This window comes from Dama dama, chromosome 20 (genome assembly GCF_033118175.1).
Source record: "Dama dama isolate Ldn47 chromosome 20, ASM3311817v1, whole genome shotgun sequence".
Taxonomy (NCBI): domain Eukaryota; kingdom Metazoa; phylum Chordata; class Mammalia; order Artiodactyla; family Cervidae; genus Dama; species Dama dama.
In genome coordinates, this window is record NC_083700.1 from 22,059,894 (window position 1) to 22,081,269 (window position 21,376).

Sequence of the window (21,376 nt, forward strand, 5' to 3'; positions counted from 1 at the left end):
CTGGACAATTGTGCTCGCTTCCCATGCTAGTGAGATTATGCTCAAAGTCCTTTAAGCTCGGCTTCAGCGTTCAATTTGAATCGAGAAATTCCAGCTGTAAAAGCTGGGTTTAGAAAAGGCAGAGAAGGCAGAGATCGAATGGCAAACATTCGCTGGATCACAGACAAAGCAAGGGAATTCCAGAAAATACATCTACTCCTGTTTCTTTCACTACACTAAAGCCTTTGACTGTGCGGATCATAACAAACTGTGGAACACTCTAAAAGAGATGGGAATACCAGAACATCTTACCTGTCTCCTGAGAAACCTGTATGCGAGTCAAGAAGCGACAGTTAGAACCTCATACGGATCAACTGACTGGTTCAAAATTGAGAAAGGGGTACAACTAGGCTGTTTACCGTCACCCTGTTTATGTGACGGAAATGCCAGGCTGCATGAGTTACAAGCTGGAATCAAGATTGCTGGGAGAAATATCAGCAGCCTCAGGTATGCAGATGACACCAGTCTAATGACCGAAAGCGAAGGGGAACTAAAGAGCCTCTTGATGAGCGTGAAAGAGGAGAGTGAAAAAGCCAGCTTAAAACTCAATATTAAAAAAAAAAAAAAAAAAACTAAGATCATGGCAACCAGCCCAATCATTTCATGACAAATAGAAGGGGAAAATGTGGAAGCAGTGACAAATTTTCTGTTGCTGGGCTCTAAAGTCACTGCAGATGGTGACTGCAGCCATGAAATTAGAAGACACTTGCTTCTTGGAAGGAAAGCTATGACAAACCTAGACAGTGCATTAAAAAGCAAAGACATCACTCTGCCCACAAAGGTCCATATAGTCAAAGCTATGCTCTTTCTTGTAGTCATGTACCAATGTGAGAGTTGGATGACAAAGAAGGCAGAATGTTGAAGAATTGATTCTTTTGAACTGTGGTGTTAGAGAAGACTGTTGCAAGTCCCTTGGATGGCGAGGAGATCAAACCAGTCAATCCTAAAGGAGATCAACCCTGAATACTTATTGGAAGGATGATGCTGAAACTCCAATACTTTGGCCACCGGATGAGAAGAGCAGACTCCTTGGAGAAGTCCCTGATGCTGGCAAAGGTTGAAGGCAGAAGGAGAAAAGGGCAACAGAGGATGAGATGGTTGGATGGCATCACCGATTCAATGAACACGGACGTGGGCAAACTCTGAGAGATAGGGAGGGACAGGGAGGCCTGGAGTGCTGCAGTCAATGGAATCACAAAGAGTCAAACACGAGTTAGTAACTGAAAAACAAGTGTTCAGTGACAGTATGTTCATTAAAAGCATTTTATTTTGACAGTGAGTTTCCATTTGGATATTGTGAACAGTTTTTCATTGCTTTGTGTTCCATAATCTTGTTTTTGTTGTTTTCTGCCATGTCTAATCTGCTCTTCAATCCGGTGAATTTATTGCATTGGATGTTACAGTTTTCAGCTCTAAAGTTTGATTTCTTTTTGCCATTTTTGTATGTTCTACGTTTCTAATTGACATTTTGGACATATGTATACCGTCATGATAACTGTTAAAGTCTTCTCTGCAGATTTTTACACTGTGTCCCTTCTGGTTCAATTTGATTGACTCATTCATTCATCCATCTCCTTCTTACCTGTCATTTTCCTGCCTCTTTGCATGACTGACATCCTTTGATTGGAGCCCAAGCGTGGTCAGAGTTTCTCATTTGGGGCACTGGCTATTTTGGTATTCCTACGAATCTTCTTGAGTTTTATCTGGGGTACATTCGAGCGACTTATAAATGGTTTGATCCCTTTGGATCTTCCTTTCATGATTTTTTAGGTAGGTTAGTCTAGAGCTGCTTATTCCCAATACTGTAACAAGAGTCTTCTGAATGTTCTTCCCAATGGCCCATGAGTTAGGAGTCGTTCTGTCTGGGGGGATCGAATACAATTGCTTGTCCTGTGTGAGCAGCAGGCATTGCACTAGGATCTTTTTAAAACTTTCTTTCCTTGGCCGCAGGCACTTTTTTCATAAGGATTCCCCAATCGTTACCCTGCTGAGTACTTGAGGGAGACCCTTTCATATCCCAGCGTTCTCTCTGTCTCCCACTCTCTCTCATCACTGGACCTTTCTTCATGTTTCTTTCTTTTATTATTAACTTTTATTGAAGTATAGCTGTTTTACGATGTTGTGATAATAGCAAAGTGAATCGGCTATACATATACATATATCCCCTCTTTTTTGGATTTCCTTCTCATTTAGGTAACCACAGCGCATCCAGTAGTTTGCTATGCCATAGAGTAGGTTCCCCTTTGTTATTTACTGTATACATAGCATCAGTAGCGCATATAGGTAAATCCTAACTTCCCAATTCCTCCAACTCCCCTGTCCCCCTCGATATCCATACCTTTGTTCTCTACATCTGTATCTCTACTTCTGCATTGCAAATAACAATCACTGGATCTTTGTCCTGTGAACTCTAGCTGCCTTGCTCTCCACCAACACTCAGCTTCTTGAGCCCAGTGGATTGACCTCAAATCCTCCTCTTGGTGCCCAGCCTGGGAACTCACTGAAAGCAGGAAGCTGGGCCCATGGCAAGACTCATCTTGTTTGCTTGTCACCTCTCAGGGCTTGCTATCCTTTGCTAAAGCCTGATTTTCAGTGGCTTAGAAGCTAGTATTTCATGCTCTTTGTCTTTTTGTTCCTTTGGGAGTGGCTCAAAGGGGGAGAGTGAGATTTGGGAAGGAGGGTTAGTCTGATTTCTGTCACTGCACCTTCACTGGAAACTGAAGGCATCCCTTGTATGTTCTTAGTTTTCCCTAAATAGATGTTCTAATTTATATTCCAATGTATTTTGCCAACTCAAGGAAAGAGTCTTTTTCTTCATGGTCTTGCTATCACAAGAAATTGTCAATACACATGTCTGTTACTCTAACAAAGGAATTTGTGCCCTACTGACTCAGCTTAGCGGGAGGTACAATGAAAAGACAATGTGTTCATCTCCCAGAGATCACACATATTCAGCAGCTAAACTTCCAAGCTGATCGGAAAGTATTCTAATAATTGTAAGTGTTTATAGTGGTGACCCAGCAATTCGCTCCAGAGAAGACCAGCCAGAATGACTCTGGAGAGCTTCTTGCAGAGCAGCTTATGGATTACAGGAGTTTAAAGAAAAAAAAGACTCACTGGTTCCAGACATTTATCGTCTTACCTCCCCTTTATGAGTTGTATTTTGGCTTAGGTTGGATGCATACAATCTAATGAGGGGTCTCCCTCCAATTTACCGGTGCAGTTGCAAGCCTGAGACTTGTCTCCGAATGATATCTCAACCGTACGTGGCTACATCTGCAAAAATTATCTCATTTGAGACAAATGGGTACAAGCTACAGAATCCTGCACCGATAATATATCTTGTGCAAACCTGGATCCTGAGAGTTCCTGGTTCGCCTTCCACTGATTCCTCAGTTGAAGCTCACGAGGAAACAAGAGCTCTTTGGATTTTCCATACTCAGTCGAGGATGTCTCTAGGTTCTAGGACATTTCCCTCTGCCCTTCTCTTTCCCCCTTGGAGTGTATGCCCTTCTGCCTCTCTCTGTCCCTTATACTCTAGGCTGCTGTGGATCTTACCCATTTTCTGCCCTCCTCACCAGTTTTCTGGAACTGTGCATTAGGAGTCCTTCAGTCAGGAAGCACAGTTACTAGGTGCTCACCAGGTACCAGGCCCTTCTCCTGGAAAACTGCTGTATCAGGAGCAAAGTCAAGGTCCCACTCCTTGGTGCATTCACACCAAGAGGCATCAAAAATAAGACACACACACAGAGAGACAAATAAGAATCACAGCAGGAGAACAACCTGTCATGTTCTTCTCGGGTTCATCTGCCTGCCAGCGCGTAAGGACCCCAGCACTGAGTAAAAAAAGAATTACATAGCACATGGGAAAATGGGTGACTTGAGATCTAGAAGGCAGGTAACTAAGAACCAGGAATTTTTTTTTAAAATAAAGGAGTACCTCAGGTAAGCAACAGGTCCTTACTTAGCTTAGAGAGTCCATGCGTTGTACTCATCTTCAAGTGACATTATGGCTACATTCAGGAACATCTGCTAAAGGTACCCACACATCCTCTTAAGCTGTTAAGCTATAGCCCTTCTATGTATACTCTATAAAAATATGGGCAGCATTATTTAGAAATTCTCCAGGCAAATATTATACATTAATTCAACCAATTTAATATCCGTCAAAGAACTTAAAGTTAATGATAGATCTTAAAATCGAAATTTGAGCTGAATCGTGGCTGATAAATGCTGCTTAGAATCACATATTAGATGAGACCTAAAAACATTTACCCCAAATTGAAAGGGGAATTATTACATCACTATGATTTCGAGAATCAAAAGACTGAATCTTGATTTAAAAGGTATTATATGATATATTTAATTTACTGAGATACATAATTTTAAACTTTATAAATAATAATAAATCTGAAAGTTGCCATGAAGTAGTTTTTAGACCAAAATTATTAAAGCAGTGTGGTGCATGACCAGGAATCATCGCTGGGAGCGTGACAGGACAAATATTTTCTATGTAATTATACATCAATTATTAGAATTTTCAGGAGTGTAAAAGGATTCGAGCTTCATCCTTATTATCAACTTGAATGTTATTCTTGTTTGTAGCATGGAGAGCACTAACTTATCTAAAGCTAAACCTTTTTTATATTCCTGAGTTACATTTCAGCAAAATCAAGTTAAAGGAAAAAAAAAAAAAAAATGACCCATATGGTTGCTAGTCACTGAGATAGAAAGGGTGGTTCAGAACTCCGCTTTGGAGAGAGGCAGAACGACGTATGTGTGGGAAAGCAGGGTGCCTCTGTGCTTGAATTCAGAGTGGACCTGGGACTGGGTCCAGGCCAGAACACAAGACTAAGCATTATTGTCACAGGGCAGCCACCCAACCGAGCGCAGCCACACAGCAGCTCTGGAAAGCTTTTGAGAATATGCCCCTCCCTTCGCAGCATTTCCCATCTGGTTCTCTCAGCCTCCAACCACAGGGAAGGACTCTTCACCCCTGTGTCCTGACAGAACACTTGATGCTCCGTGCAGGGCACAGGGAACCAGGCAAGAGCCAAGGGGGCAGCTGCACTGCCTCGACGGGTTTCTAGCAAAGGAGCGTGGAAGTCCCATGGACAGAGGGGCCTGGTGGGCGAGAGTCCAAGGGGTCGCAAAGAGTTGGACAAGGCTGAGCCAGTGAGCACGAGCAGCAGGCGGTTCCACCACTCAGACGGAGCCAGAGCACACCTGATTGCCCGCCAAAGCAACCCTCAGGAGGCAGAGGGCAGCCGGTGCCGCGGAGGGCGGAGGATGAAAGCCTAGACCGTCCTGGGAACAAACGGCATGAGTGGCCCGCGCTTGAGAAAGAGCTGAATAGAACTGCAACTAGGCAGTCGTTGCGGACTTCCCCTCTAGAGCGGCATTGGTGGTTCAGTGGTAGAATTCTCGCCTCCCACGCGGGAGACCCGGGTTCGATTCCCGGCCAATGCAACGTGGTCTTGTTTGTTTTGGGCTTCCCTGGTGGCTCAGAAGGTAAAGAATCTCTATGAGGAGATACAGGAGACCTGGGCTGGGACGATCCCCTGGAGAAGGAAATGGCAACCCACTCCAGTATTCTTGCCTGGAGAATCCCATGGACAGAGGAATGCTACAAGGGCTGGCAAAAAGTTCAAAAGGACTGAGCAACCCAGAAGAGAACAGATTTCAGGTTCCCCAAGGGCCAAGAGGGCCCTCTTCTGGACGGTAAAGCTGTTCCCTGGCCTTGGAAGACAGGTCCCAGGGAAGTTAGCTTTGAGAGGGGCGCCAAAGGAAAGGAACAATCCTGAGATATCCGCATGGTTTACTACCAAGTGATGTCATAACTGTTACATAAAGAAAGAATGTGATGCCACCTGGGCACTTAGGTACAGAATATAGGATGTTGGTATTCTTGCAAACTTTTGGTATCTTAGAAAAGCTTTTGCTTTGGGTGTTTAATGAATTTTTGGAACTGAAGCCTCACATTCTCTTTGAATGGAAACTCTGTTAAGTAAGACTCTGGGTTTACCATGCCAGGAGAAAAGAGTGGAGGCCAGAGCTGACCAGCCTAGGCTGTTCATGGCATCTGAGCTCCAACAGCCAGTCTGAGGTCCAGGACCCTGAGGCGGGGACTCAGCGGCATTTAGAAACTCTGTGCAGAAATGTTCTGCGTTGGACCTTTAAGCAAAATACAGTTCCGATGTGGGCAGGAAGAGAGAGACTTGTGTGAGTGCAGACGCTGGAAGAAAGAAGGCTTTCCCTGACCGGGAATCGAACCCGGGCCGCGGCGGTGAAAGCGCCGAATCCTAGCCACTAGACCACCAGGGAGCTGTAGACAAAAATGGCTATTTAGCTTCTCCAGGTGAAAGGTGAGTGCAAGATGACCCTTCAGAAAGTCAGAAAGCTGGAAAGGAAATGTCGCAGCGGCCCAGGGCTGTGTGCGAGGCTCCCAGCCCTGCCCCCGCCGCTCATCGGCCTTCGCCTCTCCTGTCCGGGGTGTCGCTTTTGCTCCGGGGCAAGGACACAGAGTAGCGGGCTGGGTCCCTCCTGCTCTCGCTCTAGCGCGGCGTGCTGCCGAGCCCAGGTCTTGCTCCCTTCGTGAACCTCGGGTTTTCTTTGGAGTCAGGCTCGGTGATGAGTGGCGGGTGATGAGCGGATCCATCCACCTCCAGATCTCTGCCCTGGCTCCGGGGCCTCTCCGAGCTGAATAAACTTCCAGGTGGTCACCAACTCTTCCTACAGCTGCGTCCCCTGCCTCACCCCGGGCCTTTCGCGCCTGTCGGTTTTGCCAATGAAAACGCACATCTCGGGAAAAAGAGAACGAGGCGCTCTGTTTCCGCCCGGTTTCGAACCGGGGACCTTTCGCGTGTGAGGCGAACGTGATAACCACTACACTACGGAAACGGGACAATTTCTACTGCAAGACAGTATCCATGAAATCCCGAGGTCCCGCCACCCCTATCCACACCACCGACTCTTAACTCTGAAAGAGGGACCTTGACGCCCCTAGCTCTCTCAGGCACGGAGACGGCGGCCCCCGAGGGCCCTGCTTTAGGGTTCCTCCTCTCCCCTGAAGTGAGGACCCTCGCGCCCCCACAGGCTGCCTTCGGGGTCCCGCACCCAACGCAGAATCCTCAGACCCTCAGCTGCGCAGCCTGAGTTCAGGGGTCGCCCCCGCCGACTCCCCAGCTCCCGGAAGCCGCAGGAGGCGGGGACTGGGGGCGCTCGAGGCCCAGGAGACCCCGCAGCCCAGCGGTGTGGACGCCGCCCCTCCCGCGCTGCGGACCCGCGCCTCGGTGGCCCTTTCCACGGCGCCGGCGGTCAGCGCTCCGGGCTCTCAGGAATGACCGAGGCTCCCAGTCCACCCGGGAGCCGCCCTCCCCGCTGCCCCTTTGCACCTGACTCCTGCGCTCTTTCTCCGCAAGCCGGTTCGCCGCAGCACTTCTCCGGTGTCCTCCTGGCAAAAGGGAGTCTCTTTGGTGTTGTCTAAAATGTCACCGCACCGTCCCTGGGTGGGCTCGAACCACCAACCTTTCGGTTAACAGCCGAACGCGCTAACCGATTGCGCCACAGAGACAGCAGTACGCGATGCTTTTGGACTCCGTATGGAGTAGACACTTAACGCATTCCCAGGGTGAGCGCTCTGTCCCCCAGAGAAACAGTGCCATTTCCCTGTCCCATACCCGCCACAGATGCCAGCGCCCCCGGAGAAACCGGCATCCAGGGCTCGATCCTTCCGGGCCTGAACCGAAATAGATCCAAGGACAGCTGAACACCCGGTGGGCTCCCATGATGGCCCTTCCCGTTTCCTCCCCTACACCCAAGGAATGAGAGTTTGCCCCCCCTGGCAAAGGCCTCCGGGACCGAGGTTGTGCTTCGCTTTCCTGTGTCCACCAGGCGGTTTCCACCAGAGTGGGCTTCCCTGGGGGCTCAGACGGTAAGAATCCGCCTGCAGTGCAGGACACCGGGGTTCAATCCCTCGTTTGGGAAGATCCCCTGGAGGAGGGCATGCAACCCACTCCAGTATTCTTGCCTGGAGAATCCCCATGGACCGAGGAACCTGGCGGGCTAAGTCCATGGGGTCGCAAAGAGTCGGACAGGACTTAGCGACTAAGCACACAGGTCGCGGAGATGGTTGCCCTGTGTCAGCACGCCCAGGACAGAGTCTGGCACTCGCTGGGGCGCTTCAGGACTTGGATGAGTACATTGTCGTCTTTTGCCCTTCGTCCCATGAAGACCCCTGAGAATGGAAATACAGAATAGTTTTCGAAGTGAACAGTTCTGTTTTAAAAGCCTTTATCCCGGGCTTTGGATTTCGCAGCACCCCTTTGGGCGGGCAAGGGCTAGGTCTCCGGAGCACTGCCTGCCGGGTGGAGCGCCCAGCTGGGTAGGCTGCGTTCTGTGGGGTCCACCTGGGAGCGGGAAAGGGCGAAGACCAAGCGGGGAAGGCGGGTTTGGGGGGAGCGCACTGAGACCTCCCAGGAGACTGGGGCCAGGATCCCCAGCGGTGAGCATTGCTTCAGTCTGGTAGCAGAGTGGGGGAGGAGGGAGAGGGCCGGCAAACCCAAGAATGAAGGAGGCAGAAGGAGAGGGGAGGAAGGAGAGAATAAAAGAATTCGTGCTTCTACCCTCCCCTCCTCCCTCTCTTGCCTTCTCTCCTCTTCTTGGTCTTCTTCCCATCCCTACAGCGGAGAAATCTTGACACACCCACTTTTGAGAAGAAAGACCCGACTAAGCTGTGCTCAGGTGCACACATTCTGGGTTGTAAAAATCGTTCTGTCCTTATGTGGCCTTAGGGGCTTCCCTGCTGGTTCAGATGGTAGAGCATCTGTCTGCAATGAGGGAGAGCCAGGTTTGATCCCTAGGTCGGGAAGATCTCCTGGAGAAGAAAATGGCAGCCCACTCCAGCATTCTTGCCTGGAAAATTCCATGGATGGAGGAGCCTGGTGGGCTACGGTCCATGGGGTCCCAGAGAGTCAGACATGGCTGAGCGACTTCACTTTTTGTGGCCTTAGGCAAATTAAAGACAACTTCTTGTGCTTCCCTTCTTTCTGCTGTGAAATGGGAGCCATGAGAGCATTCTACTTCATTCTCTTGTTCTCAGGTATGCCTGGGTTTAGAAACGACTGGGTCTAATGTTAAACGCAGAGAAATCATAAATAGTGTTGTCACTATCCTCAGAATCTTTTGATAAACCCTTACCCTTCTTTATTTCACCTTGAATTAGCTTGCTGCTTCTAGATTTTCTGTAAACAGTATCAAGACAAAGGCTCTTGCGGTTTGCTCTGCTGTAGCTGGGCTGCCCTTCATCGCCAGTTCTCTGCTTGCAGGTCAGGGACGGATGTGCAGGCTGGAGGAAATGGGAAGAACACACATCTCCACCCATCCCAGTTCTAACCTCACCTGATTCTGTCCTTGCCCCTTGTGAGAGTCTGGTTCTCCAGGTTTCCTGGCCATTTTGTGATCTCTCAACATGCTTTCCAGGGATTTCTTTCTTTTTTCTTTTTTTCGAGTCACACCAATGACTTTTATTTAAGATTATTTGTGAGGCTGATGTGGAAGAAGGGTTGGTGAAGATGTGTGGGTGGCTCTTTAAATAGCTCTCTTTGCCTTTTCAAGAATAACTTTATTCTATTAAAATACCGTTTATTCTCTTTATTCCCCTACAAGGGCAACAGAGCAGATCATACTCTGAAAAGCAAGTGGGGTATGATGCAAGCTGCCTTGGGGAGCAGCTGAATCAACCACCCACCTGAGTCACTCAGCATCTGTAGACCCTCTTACAGGTACCGTTCCTGGGTCTGGTGAATTGGGGCTCAAGAAAGACAGCAGCGTCGTCGTGGTAGTCGTGGTGTGGAAGCAAAGGGTTATTTGAGCACTTTTTCAGACCGGGTGGACAGGTACGCTTCTCCATGCCCTTCCTTCCTAGAGCTCCTTTCTTCCTCCACTTTCTTGCAAGACCTCACTTCCAGAAACCGGCGTTCTCTCTCATTTCTCTCCTTTCTGCTCTCAGGTCCCAAAGAGACGGAACGTCAGGTTCTAAAGCACAGTTGCCGTTCAAAGGAGTCTGGAAATGACTGAATTTTGGAATGGGATCTTCCTTTTGATCCCAACGGCTCCCTGAATGACCCATCCCCTGAGCACTGTCTGTGATCCCGCACAGGAGTGTGGCATCGAAATCCCAGGCCCTCATAAGAATACCTTCTTGGAGAAGGCAGTGGCAGCCACTCCAGTACTCTTGCCTGGAAAATCCCACGGACGGCGGAGCCTGGCGGGCTGCCGTCTATGGGGTCGCACAGAGTCGGACATGACCGAAGCGCCTTAGCAGCAGCAGCGGCGGCAGAATCCCTCCTAGGATGGCTGACAGACGACAGCACTCTGGGAAGCACAGGGAACGGGCAGGGCAGGCAGCTCTTCCTGTAACTGGCGTCTTGCGATCCGCGGCGGTCCCCGTCCCGGAGTCCTCGCTCATCCTCCTCTATCCAGCTGTGACCCCAGAAGCTGCTCGTCCATTTGGCAGCAGACACATCATCATCATCATCATCTTTGTGCTCCATGTAAAGGCGCTTCAGGATATCCAAGGCCTGTCCCTAAATCGGTCTTGGAGGAAGTACCTGGCATGCCTTGAGGGGTCCCATGGATAGGTCAAGGCAGAGTGCAGATGGAGAGGAGCAGGGCAGGAAAGATGGGAACTCTGGGTCTTCTCATTTCTACCCACTCACTTCGACGTCATCGCTCTCGTAATTGGTGCAGAAGGTGGGTCGCAGGGACCCCGTTCAAGCTGTTTCAACTGGAGCCAACCTAGATTTCCACCGAGTCTGATTTCTGCCACCCGCCGTTGCCCTCAATAACCTCAAATTGTTCCAAACTAAAATCTGGCCACAGTAGCGCTAAGAAGACCGGTGATATCGGGCCATCTTCAGCTTTTGGCTCTTTCCTCCCACATTTTTAAAAGCCCTTCTCACCCGATGGTTTCCCGGGACACGTGCTAACCGTGTTAGCTAGCCGAGCTAACGGCCGCCGGGCTCTAAGCAGCGCCAGCGTGGTGGTAACGAGAAAACCCAGGGCGTTCTTTTCTTCCTATATCAGTCAGAGTCCGTTTCAGGTCCTTGTACCCATAAACCTTGACCCTTCTTCAAGTTCTCCTGGTGGAGCACTTTGTGCTGTTCGTTACCACTCAACATCTTGAGTTTCCAAGAAGTTTCATCTTCTCACCCTGGAGCTGTGAACTTCCTCCTCATAACAAGAGCCTCCCGCCTCCCCTTTGCCTCCTTCCTCCTTGAGTCAACCTCTGTCCAGCCTCTGGGAACAAAATACGTCTCCAGGCAACACTGGGCTTCTTTCTGACTCTGTGTTTTGGCCGGCTAAAAACAGGTGCCATTTTTTTCTGTTCTGTGTATCGGATTAGGGAAGAAACAGTTTTAGGATACGATGAAGAAGTAAAAGATTATTACTCGGAGCCATGATAGGATTTATATCTACTCTACATGTAAATATTTAGTGTGGTGGTATTTTGTGCACATAAATACTGTCTGTACTTAAGACAACTTGGATGTGCATCCTCTATGATTCAGCAATCAGTGCTCTTGGGTACCTTGATATTTGTACGCCTTTTTTAAAACTGCAATTTCTGGGTTTGATATGTTAAGAAATGGGAGAGAAACTGACTTGACCGACCTGATCAAAGAGTCTGTGACTGCCTAAGTGTCAGAGCCCTGTCTCGTGTCCTCCACGACATGTGGTTGATCTTCAGTCACCCCAGGTGAGTATGGGGCTTTCCTGGTGGGCCGGCAGGTAAAGAATCTGCCTGCAATGCAACAGACCCGGGTTAAACCTCTGATTTCAGAAGATCCCCTAGAGAAGGGAATGGCCACCCACTCCAGTATTCTTGCCTGGAGACTCTCTTGGACAGTGGAGCCTGGCGGGCTACAGTCTGTGGGGTCACAAAGAGTTGGACACTCTCTGAGTGACACTGACTTCACTTTTAGGTGAGTATAGCTGGTTTGTCCGACTGTTTTATGTAAATAGTTATTCTTACTTACATGGCAAATCTAACAAATAGACGCCTCTTGTGAGAAGAACTTACCCCTCTCCAAATCAGAAATATATGAAGAAGAAGCGTTCTCCTGCCTCCACTCCCACTCCACCGCTGACACGCTTTATATGTTACACGTAAGAGGCGGGGGCGGCTTAGGAGTGTAATCAGCCCTATGAGGAAACTAAGGGACCCAGGAAACCCCGCCTCCTGCCCTGACAACCGTCTGCCCCCTCTGGGCTATGATGGGAAAAGGGTGAAGGCAAAGAAAAGGAAAATAACACTCTTACTTGCAGAAATTTTACCTCAAGATGGGACACTCTGGTTAACCTAGGCAGACTATGTGGTTGGTGATGGAGAGCTAAGGGGGTCCTCCCTGGCACAAAACCCAAAGTGGATTTCACCTCATTTTCTGAGGTGACAGTGAGCTGCATCGATCAAAGGAGAGGAGCAGAGAGAAAGCAAGAGGGATGAGCACCTGCGGGAGTCAACGGTATTGGAGTCTCCTCAGGGCCTTAGAAGAACTGCCCTGAGCTTATGGGTGGGACGTCTGGAGGCTAAAGAAGCGGATACGGTTCTCTGCCGGCGGAGGCCAGGTGGCTCCCGAGGGGGTTCCATGGTGTAATGGTGAGCACTCTGGACTCTGAATCCAGCGATCCGAGTTCAAATCTCGGTGGGACCTTTCTGCCTAGTTAGAAGAGGCACACTTTTTACTCCCCTAATAGGACCTGCCTTCCGGCTCCCGCGACCCCCAGCGGCGTGGTTCTCACGGACACGGCGGACAGGTGTGGGACCGACCCGGGGCGTCCTCGCTGGACGCGGGCGGCTGTGCCCACCCCTGCCCACCAGAGCCCGGCCCCTCCTCTGCCCTCCAACCCCCGCCCAGGGGCGCAGTGACCCCGCCAGTGCCGCCCCCTCGTCGGGTCCCCTGGGTGTCTGGCGTAAAAGGCAGAGGCTGAGCTCACGGAGTCCCGCCCCGCGAGGGGGCTTCGCACCGCACGGCGTGTAACTGCACGGTCGTCCCTGGGAGTAAATGGTGGCGGGGAGGGCCTGCGATGTCACTGATCAGCCAGGACGGCAGCTTTCGGGTCCATCCAGGGTTCCAGACCTGACTGGGAAGAACTCTGTTTTAGTCAGGTTCTCTATTATTCCGAATTGTTATTGACCCTATCCCAGTTTATTTTGATTTTATTCTGAGTTTCTCGCTCCTAAGTCTCCGCTGGGCACGCAAAGCCGCTGTTCGGCCAAGGTTTGAACCTTCACTCCTGGAAATCGCGTCCTTTGGTCCCAAGCTCAGCCCGAAAGAGGATTCCGGCGTCTGAGGAGACCCCAGGTCCCTGACCCACGGCCGCCCGGCCAGGCTGCTGCGGACCGAAGGGGAGACGGGCCGCTCGGAGTCCGCACCCCCGGCCGGGCCCCCTTCGTCCTGCCGAGACTCTGCTCCACCGAGAAGACACCCCACGACGTGAGCGGATGGAAACACTTGTGTCCTCTACTGCGTGGGAGAAAAACACGGATGAGGCCCGTGATGGACCTGAATAGCTTATTAAGGTGTTCCCTTCGCGGTGCTAAGGAGCATCTCTCCGAGGCTTGTAATTTGGAACTTTTCAGCGGTTACGAAGGACTCAATGACGCAGCTGTCTTTGGAGGACGGGAAAAGAAAGGGGTGCCTGCGTCCTCTGTGATCAGTCATGTCCGACTCTTTGCAACCCCATGGACTGTAGCCCGCCAGGCTCCCCTGTCCATGGGATTCTCCAGGCAAGGATACTGCAGTGGGTTGCCATTTCCTCCTCCAAAGAAACAGGTAAGGCCGGCGAAAAGGTCGCCGGAAGGGCAAGAGCAGGAGAGGACAGAGGATGAGCCCGAAGGGAGAAAGGGACTGGAAGGGAGAGGAGTGGGCGGGTGCCGCGGCGGGGCGGTCCCTGGGTTGGGGCGACCACAGCGAGCGCCTCACTCTGGAGCAGCTGCCACCCTTCACTGAAATGTCCGGGAACCCGGTTCACCCCGAATCGCAAAGCTGCTGGCCTGGCAATTGTTCTGGCAAAGTTCCGTTGGCGGTTCCGTGTGGAGCGGTGAGGTGGGCTGTGTGGGTCTGCAGGTGAGCGGAAGTCCCGGTGGCTGCCTTGGGGATGACTGGCCGGCAGGGAACCCGCGCACACTCCACTTTCCCCTTTTCAGGCCGGTCTGCAGCATCTGGGGTGGGAAACCGGAAAATCGGAGCATCAGTATTTATTTAGAGATAAGGAGATAAACAGCCAGTCGGTTTCCTGACCTTAAAGTGTTTATTCTTTGAAGAAATGTGGGATGGGATCAGGGTCTACTTTTTCCCATTACAAGTTTTGGGGCATATATAACTGTATATTATATATATAACAAGTTTTGGGGCATATATAACTGTATATTATATATACGTACACATTATATGAGTAAAGCTCACTGCTTGTGTTTCCAACTTAAACGTTTGTGTAATTATATGTATCACTCATAAAATTCTGGGTCTTGTGTCATGTGTAGGAATGTTTTCCACAGTAAAACCATAAATTGGGGGGGGGCATTCTCGAAGCAAGCAATCGGCCCATTATTTCCCCCTCTGATGGGCTGATCACTCGAGCTAGTAGACTGGCAGACCCTCTCAGCCCAGGAGGTCACTGCTTTCATCTCTCTAGGAAGGTTCGTAGTCACTGAAAAGTGTCAGTAACAAATAAAATCACACCCAATCTTCATGCAGTGTTGCTCCCAAAATGCAAGAGCTTACACCCAATGAAGACACGCAAAGTGCCATGTGCCCAGGCATGGTCTACAAGCTTTAAATGGGTTTACTCACTTAATCCTTTCAAAAGGCTTGTATCACGTCATCATCCTCATTTCACATATGAGAAACCTGAGACACAGAAAGGTTAAGTAACTTGTCAAGTCAGTCCGTGAGTGGGATCCGAAAGCAGGAATTTGAACTGAAGCCTTCCTGGCTCCACAGTCAAAGAAGAACACAAACCGTAAAAATGCTTGACAAGAAATTTAAGTCCGTATATTTCTTTTGAGAAAACACCCAAGAGGAGTCACGTAACAGGCATTCAGTTCAGTCGCTCAGTCGTGTCCAACTCTTTGCGACCCCGTGGGCTGCAGCACGCGAGGCTTCCCTGTCCATCACCAACTCCCGGAGCCTGCTCAAACTCAAGTCCACCCAGCCATCTCATCCCCTGCCGTCCCCTTCTCCTCCTGCCTTCAATCTTTCCCAGCGTCAGGGGATTTTCCAGTGAGTCAGTTCTTTGCATCAGCTGGCCAAAGTATTGAAGCTTCAGCTTCAGCATCCGTCCTTCCAATGAATATTCAGAACTGATTTCCTTTACGATGGACTGGTTGGATCTACTTGCAGTTCAAGGGACTCTCAAGAGTCTCCTCCAAAAAAAAAAAAAAAAAAAAAAAAGAGTCTCCTCCAACACCACAGTTCAAAAGCATCATTTTCTTTGACGCTCAGCTTTCTTGATGATCCAACTCTCACATCCATACACGACTACTGGAAAAAACCACAGCTTTGACTAGACGGACCTTTGACTGCAAAGTAATGCCCCTGCTGTTTTAATATGCTGTCTAGATTGGCTATAGCTTTTCTTCCAAGGAGCAAGCGTCTTTTAATTTCATGGCTGCAGTCACCATCGGCAGTGATGTTGGAGCCCAAGAAAATAAAGTCTGTCACTGTTTTCACTGTTTCCCCTCTATTTGCCATGAAGTGATGGGACCAGATGCCATGATCTTTGTTTTCTGATTGTTGAGTTTTAAGCCACATTTTTCGCTCTCCTCTTTCACTTTCATCAAGCGGCTCTTCAGTTCTTCTTCGCTTTCTGCCATAAGGGTGTTGTCGTCTGCATATTTTTGTTAAGCTCAGAGTTAATCTCAGGGTTGATTTCCTTTAGGATTGACTGGTTGGAGTTCCTTGCTGTCCAAAGGACTCTTGAGAGTCTTACCCACACCCACAAATCGAAACCGTCGATTCTTCTGGCTCTCAGTCACCGTCCGCAGTGATTTTGGAGCACAAGAAAGTAAAATCTGCCACGGTTTCCACTTTTTCCCCATCTACTTGCCATGAAGTGATGGGACCAGATGCCACGATCTTAGTTTTTCAAATGTTGAGTTTTAAGCCAGTTTTGTCACTATCCTCTTTCATCCTCATCAAGAGGCTCTTTAATTCCTCTTTGCTTTCTGCCATCAGAGTGCTATCATCTGCATATCTGAGGTTGTTGATGTTTCTCTGGGCAATCTTGACTCCATCTTGTGAGGCATCCAGCCTGGCACTTTGCATGATGTACTCTGCATACAAGTTAAATAAGCAGGGCGACAATATTTTACAGCCCTGACATACTCCTTTCCCAATTTTGAACTTTATTGTACCTAGGTTTAATACATAAGACCTTATTATATCTTTTGCAAGGAAAATAGCTTGATATGATGAAAGCTTAAAGTACATGTAAATGAGATATGAGCTTTGGGTAAGCGCTTAAAAAAAATTATATTTTAGAGATGTCTACTTCAAATGATCTTTCCAGATATTTGGTAAAGTCCTAGAGTTGTGCTGACTTAACTGATGGAAGTAAATTAACTAGATAGTTTCAAAAAAATAAGATACTGAGACATCAATTACTAAGTAAACTAAGGTATTTTAATAAAAAATGTTTGAACTAAACATAAGTGAAATTCTCAATGAGTGAAACTGAATTCTGAAGAATAGAAGTTCACGGCCAGTCGCGACGCTTAATGCGTTTTACTAGACACACACACAATACTACATCACGAAGACGACTGGATTTGAAAGGAACCGGTTTCCCCTGGACTGCTAAATGTTCTGTTCTCCCCCATTGAACGCCGTTATTTGCAAAAAGGTGCACAGGCTTCAGCCGACCGCCAGACCGGTGCTGGGCAGGACAAAAGGCAGGCAGGCAGCGGAGCTCGCGAGGTCCCAACACACAGAGGCTGGGAGAACAGGAGCGGGAGGCGGACGTCACTTCCCCCAGAGGGCGCCCGCCGGCCGGTTGGCCGGGCCGGACGGCGTGGGAGGACGGAGGCGGGGACTAGGGCGGGGCGTGGGCTGGAGGGAAGCGCGGGTTCCCGTCGACGTCACGGATAGGGGCGTGTCGTATGTAGATATCTGAGCGCAGGGGCTGCTGGTCCGTCATCTGGTGCTGAAACACGATATGGTCTCCCGTGGCGTGGGAGAGAATTCAGGACTTTTTGCTTGAAAGTGCGTGGATCTGCTGTGTGGAAGGTCCCAGAAGGCTCGGGGACGCGGGGCGTAAAGTGAGCGTGTGTGTACAGTGTAGGGCGTATGAGGTTGTGCTGGGGCGGCAGGCTGGCAACTCATACTTACCTGGCAGGGGAGATACCATGATCACGAAGGTGGTTTTCCCAGGGCGAGGCTTATCCATTGCACTCCGGATGTGCTGACCCCTGCGATTTCCCCAAATGTGGGAAACTCGACTGCATAATTTGTGGTAGTGGGGGACTGCGTTCGCGCTTTCCCCTGGTTTTCCTGTGTGCTACGAGTAGAACATAAAGGGGGGGCCTTGGTACTACGATACAGCCGTGGGAGTGTCGCAGTATGGGACTAAGCCTGGCAGTTTTCCAGAGAAGTAGAGCTGAATGTGAAATCCGCGACGCGACTGTGGGACCGATACTAACAGCCGCAGTCGGCGCTTGAGAAAGCCCGGGCGTCATCTTTTACCCGTCGGGGAACGCGCGCCTGTTTCCGGCCTTGTAACACTGGGAGCCTGCCCGGGATACCGTGGGTGCGGCTTTCTGGCGTACGTTTAGTTTAGTGTCCACTTCGTGGTAGGCTCGCTCATGAACGCTCTTTCGAGCTTTTTCGTGAAAAGCTTATGCGGGGGTGAAGGCTTGTCGGGGGCGAGGATACAACCAGAGTCTAGGCCTTTACCTGAGCCGTGTTTGTTACACACGGAGTCGGATGAGAAGTCAGGAGGGGCGCGCGCCCTCTGCCTGTCCTGTGAGAGGCTGCATGCAACTTTTCCCAGCAGTGTCCTTTCAGAGGCTTCATTTCTTGCGTGCTCTGCTGCCTTGCTTTGTCACGCCGCCCCTCCTGAACTTGAACGTGGAGTAGCTGCTCTCGGCCCTCCTGAGCCCACGCAGCCGCTGCTCTTGAGGTTGGCTAGCTCCTCTCGGCCGCTGCCCCTGACATCGGACGTGGGTACGCTCCTTTCTCTCTAGGCCTTCTTCAGCAGTCTGGCAGACTAGGAAACCTCCTTAAAATCCCTTCTCATTAAATGGCAGTAGAAATCGTACCTTTTTTTTTTCCTTTCGGTCAAAACTAGTTTTCCTTTTCTTCCAATGAACCCCCCCAGAGCCAGTTGTCGGCAGTATTGTGGGCTATTTGCCAACCTCTTTCTCAGGATGTGTTGTGCTCACTTCTGATTGACAATGTCCTCCTGGCAAATAGAAACCAACCACTGGGCCAAACAGAAAAGGCAGGACCATGGCGGGAAGGACTGTCCTCCCCCTCGTGGCTGCCTCGCGGGCGGCACTCATAGATCCGCTCACTCCCAAAAAGCCTCTGAGATTGGAGGAGGCGCTGGGAGTGGGAGTGGGGTGATGCTTAAGGGTAGGTCCAAAGGAAACTAACGAAAAAGCACACAGGATGCAGTTAGAGGATCTAGGTCATTGAAAGTGAAAAGTAGAACATCCTCCTCCGTATCCCCAACAACCGGAGATTTCCTTTCATATGAAATATCTGCAACAAGACCAAGGTTAATTTTTAGTAGCTTACTGATGAGAACTAAAAAGTCTCTTGATGAAAGTGGAAAAGTTGGATTAAAGCTCAACATTCAGAAAACTAAGATCGTGGCATCTGGGTTCCATTACTTAATGGCAAATAGACGGAGAAACAGTGTCAGACTATATGTTTCAGGGGCTCCAACTCACTACAGATGGTGACTACAAAAGAGCTCGAAAGAGTCATGAGCGAGCCTACCACGAAGTGGACACTAAACTAAACGTACGCCAGAAAGCCGCACCCACGGTATCCCGGGCAGGCTCCCAGTGTTACAAGGCCGGAAACAGGCGCGCGTTCCCCGACGGGTAAAAGATGACGCCCGGGCTTTCTCAAGCGCCGACTGCGGCTGTTAGTATCGGTCCCACAGTCGCGTCGCGGATTTCACATTCAGCTCTACTTCTCTGGAAAACTGCCAGGCTTAGTCCCATACTGCGACACTCCCACGGCTGTATCGTAGTACCAAGGCCCCCCCTTTATGTTCTACTCGTAGCACACAGGAAAACCAGGGGAAAGCGCGAACGCAGTCCCCCACTACCACAAATTATGCAGTCGAGTTTCCCACATTTGGGGAAATCGCAGGGGTCAGCACATCCGGAGTGCAATGGATAAGCCTCGCCCTGGGAAAACCACCTTCGTGATCATGGTATCTCCCCTGCCAGGTAAGTATGAGTTGCCAGCCTGCCGCCCCAGCACAACCTCATACGCCCTACACTGTACACACACGCTCACTTTACGCCCCGCGTCCCCGAGCCTTCTGGGACCTTCCACACAGCAGATCCACGCACTTTCAAGCAAAAAGTCCTGAATTCTCTCCCACGCCACGGGAGACCATATCGTGTTTCAGCACCAGATGACGGACCAGCAGCCCCTGCGCTCAGATATCTACATACGACACGCCCCTATCCGTGACGTCGACGGGAACCCGCGCTTCCCTCCAGCCCACGCCCCGCCCTAGTCCCCGCCTCCGTCCTCCCACGCCGTCCGGCCCGGCCAACCGGCCGGCGGGCGCCCTCTGGGGGAAGTGACGTCCGCCTCCCGCTCCTGTTCTCCCAGCCTCTGTGTGTTGGGACCTCGCGAGCTCCGCTGCCTGCCTGCCTTTTGTCCTGCCCAGCACCGGTCTGGCGGTCGGCTGAAGCCTGTGCACCTTTTTGCAAATAACGGCGTTCAATGGGGGAGAACAGAACATTTAGCAGTCCAGGGGAAACCGGTTCCTTTCAAATCCAGTCGTCTTCGTGATGTAGTATTGTGTGTGTGTCTAGTAAAACGCATTAAGCGTCGCGACTGGCCGTGAACTTCTATTCTTCAGAATTCAGTTTCACTCATTGAGAATTTCACTTATGTTTAGTTCAAACATTTTTTATTAAAATACCTTAGTTTACTTAGTAATTGATGTCTCAGTATCTTATTTTTTTGAAACTATCTAGTTAATTTACTTCCATCAGTTAAGTCAGCACAACTCTAGGACTTTACCAAATATCTGGAAAGATCATTTGAAGTAGACATCTCTAAAATATAATTTTTTTTAAGCGCTTACCCAAAGCTCATATCTCATTTACATGTACTTTAAGCTTTCATCATATCAAGCTATTTTCCTTGCAAAAGATATAATAAGGTCTTATGTATTAAACCTAGGTACAATAAAGTTCAAAATTGGGAAAGGAGTATGTCAGGGCTGTAAAATATTGTCGCCCTGCTTATTTAACTTGTATGCAGAGTACATCATGCAAAGTGCCAGGCTGGATGCCTCACAAGATGGAGTCAAGATTGCCCAGAGAAACATCAACAACCTCAGATATGCAGATGATAGCACTCTGATGGCAGAAAGCAAAGAGGAATTAAAGAGCCTCTTGATGAGGATGAAAGAGGATAGTGACAAAACTGGCTTAAAACTCAACATTTGAAAAACTAAGATCGTGGCATCTGGTCCCATCACTTCATGGCAAGTAGATGGGGAAAAAGTGGAAACCGTGGCAGATTTTACTTTCTTGTGCTCCAAAATCACTGCGGACGGTGACTGAGAGCCAGAAGAATCGACGGTTTCGATTTGTGGGTGTGGGTAAGACTCTCAAGAGTCCTTTGGACAGCAAGGAACTCCAACCAGTCAATCCTAAAGGAAATCAACCCTGAGATTAACTCTGAGCTTAACAAAAATATGCAGACGACAACACCCTTATGGCAGAAAGCGAAGAAGAACTGAAGAGCCGCTTGATGAAAGTGAAAGAGGAGAGCGAAAAATGTGGCTTAAAACTCAACAATCAGAAAACAAAGATCATGGCATCTGGTCCCATCACTTCATGGCAAATAGAGGGGAAACAGTGAAAACAGTGACAGACTTTATTTTCTTGGGCTCCAACATCACTGCCGATGGTGACTGCAGCCATGAAATTAAAAGACGCTTGCTCCTTGGAAGAAAAGCTATAGCCAATCTAGACAGCATATTAAAACAGCAGGGGCATTACTTTGCAGTCAAAGGTCCGTCTAGTCAAAGCTGTGGTTTTTTCCAGTAGTCGTGTATGGATGTGAGAGTTGGA

At 49.6% G+C, this 21,376-nt stretch overlaps 7 non-coding genes and 1 pseudogene across 7 annotated transcripts; 3 read left to right on the forward strand and 5 right to left on the reverse strand.

Moving 5' to 3' along the window:
* The first annotated feature begins 5,437 nt into the window (after window positions 1–5,437).
* On the forward strand, window positions 5,438–5,508 carry TRNAG-CCC (transfer RNA glycine (anticodon CCC)). Its single transcript has one exon. It is a non-coding gene; the product is annotated as a tRNA-Gly (tRNA).
* Window positions 5,509–6,291: 783 nt separating this feature from the next.
* TRNAE-UUC (transfer RNA glutamic acid (anticodon UUC)) lies at window positions 6,292–6,363 on the reverse strand. The gene has a single exon. It is a non-coding gene; the product is annotated as a tRNA-Glu (tRNA).
* A 503-nt stretch (window positions 6,364–6,866) lies between these two features.
* TRNAV-CAC (transfer RNA valine (anticodon CAC)) lies at window positions 6,867–6,939 on the reverse strand. Its single transcript has one exon. It is a non-coding gene; the product is annotated as a tRNA-Val (tRNA).
* Window positions 6,940–7,538: 599 nt separating this feature from the next.
* On the reverse strand, window positions 7,539–7,612 carry TRNAN-GUU (transfer RNA asparagine (anticodon GUU)). The gene has a single exon. It is a non-coding gene; the product is annotated as a tRNA-Asn (tRNA).
* A 766-nt stretch (window positions 7,613–8,378) lies between these two features.
* On the reverse strand, window positions 8,379–10,592 carry LOC133074495 (leukemia NUP98 fusion partner 1-like; annotated as a pseudogene).
* Window positions 10,593–12,680: 2,088 nt separating this feature from the next.
* On the forward strand, window positions 12,681–12,752 carry TRNAQ-CUG (transfer RNA glutamine (anticodon CUG)). Its single transcript has one exon. It is a non-coding gene; the product is annotated as a tRNA-Gln (tRNA).
* Window positions 12,753–17,421: 4,669 nt separating this feature from the next.
* Window positions 17,422–17,585, forward strand: LOC133041883 (U1 spliceosomal RNA). The gene has a single exon (XR_009689432.1). It is a non-coding gene; the product is annotated as a U1 spliceosomal RNA (small nuclear RNA).
* Window positions 17,586–19,348: 1,763 nt separating this feature from the next.
* On the reverse strand, window positions 19,349–19,512 carry LOC133041884 (U1 spliceosomal RNA). The gene has a single exon (XR_009689433.1). It is a non-coding gene; the product is annotated as a U1 spliceosomal RNA (small nuclear RNA).
* Window positions 19,513–21,376: the final 1,864 nt, after the last annotated feature.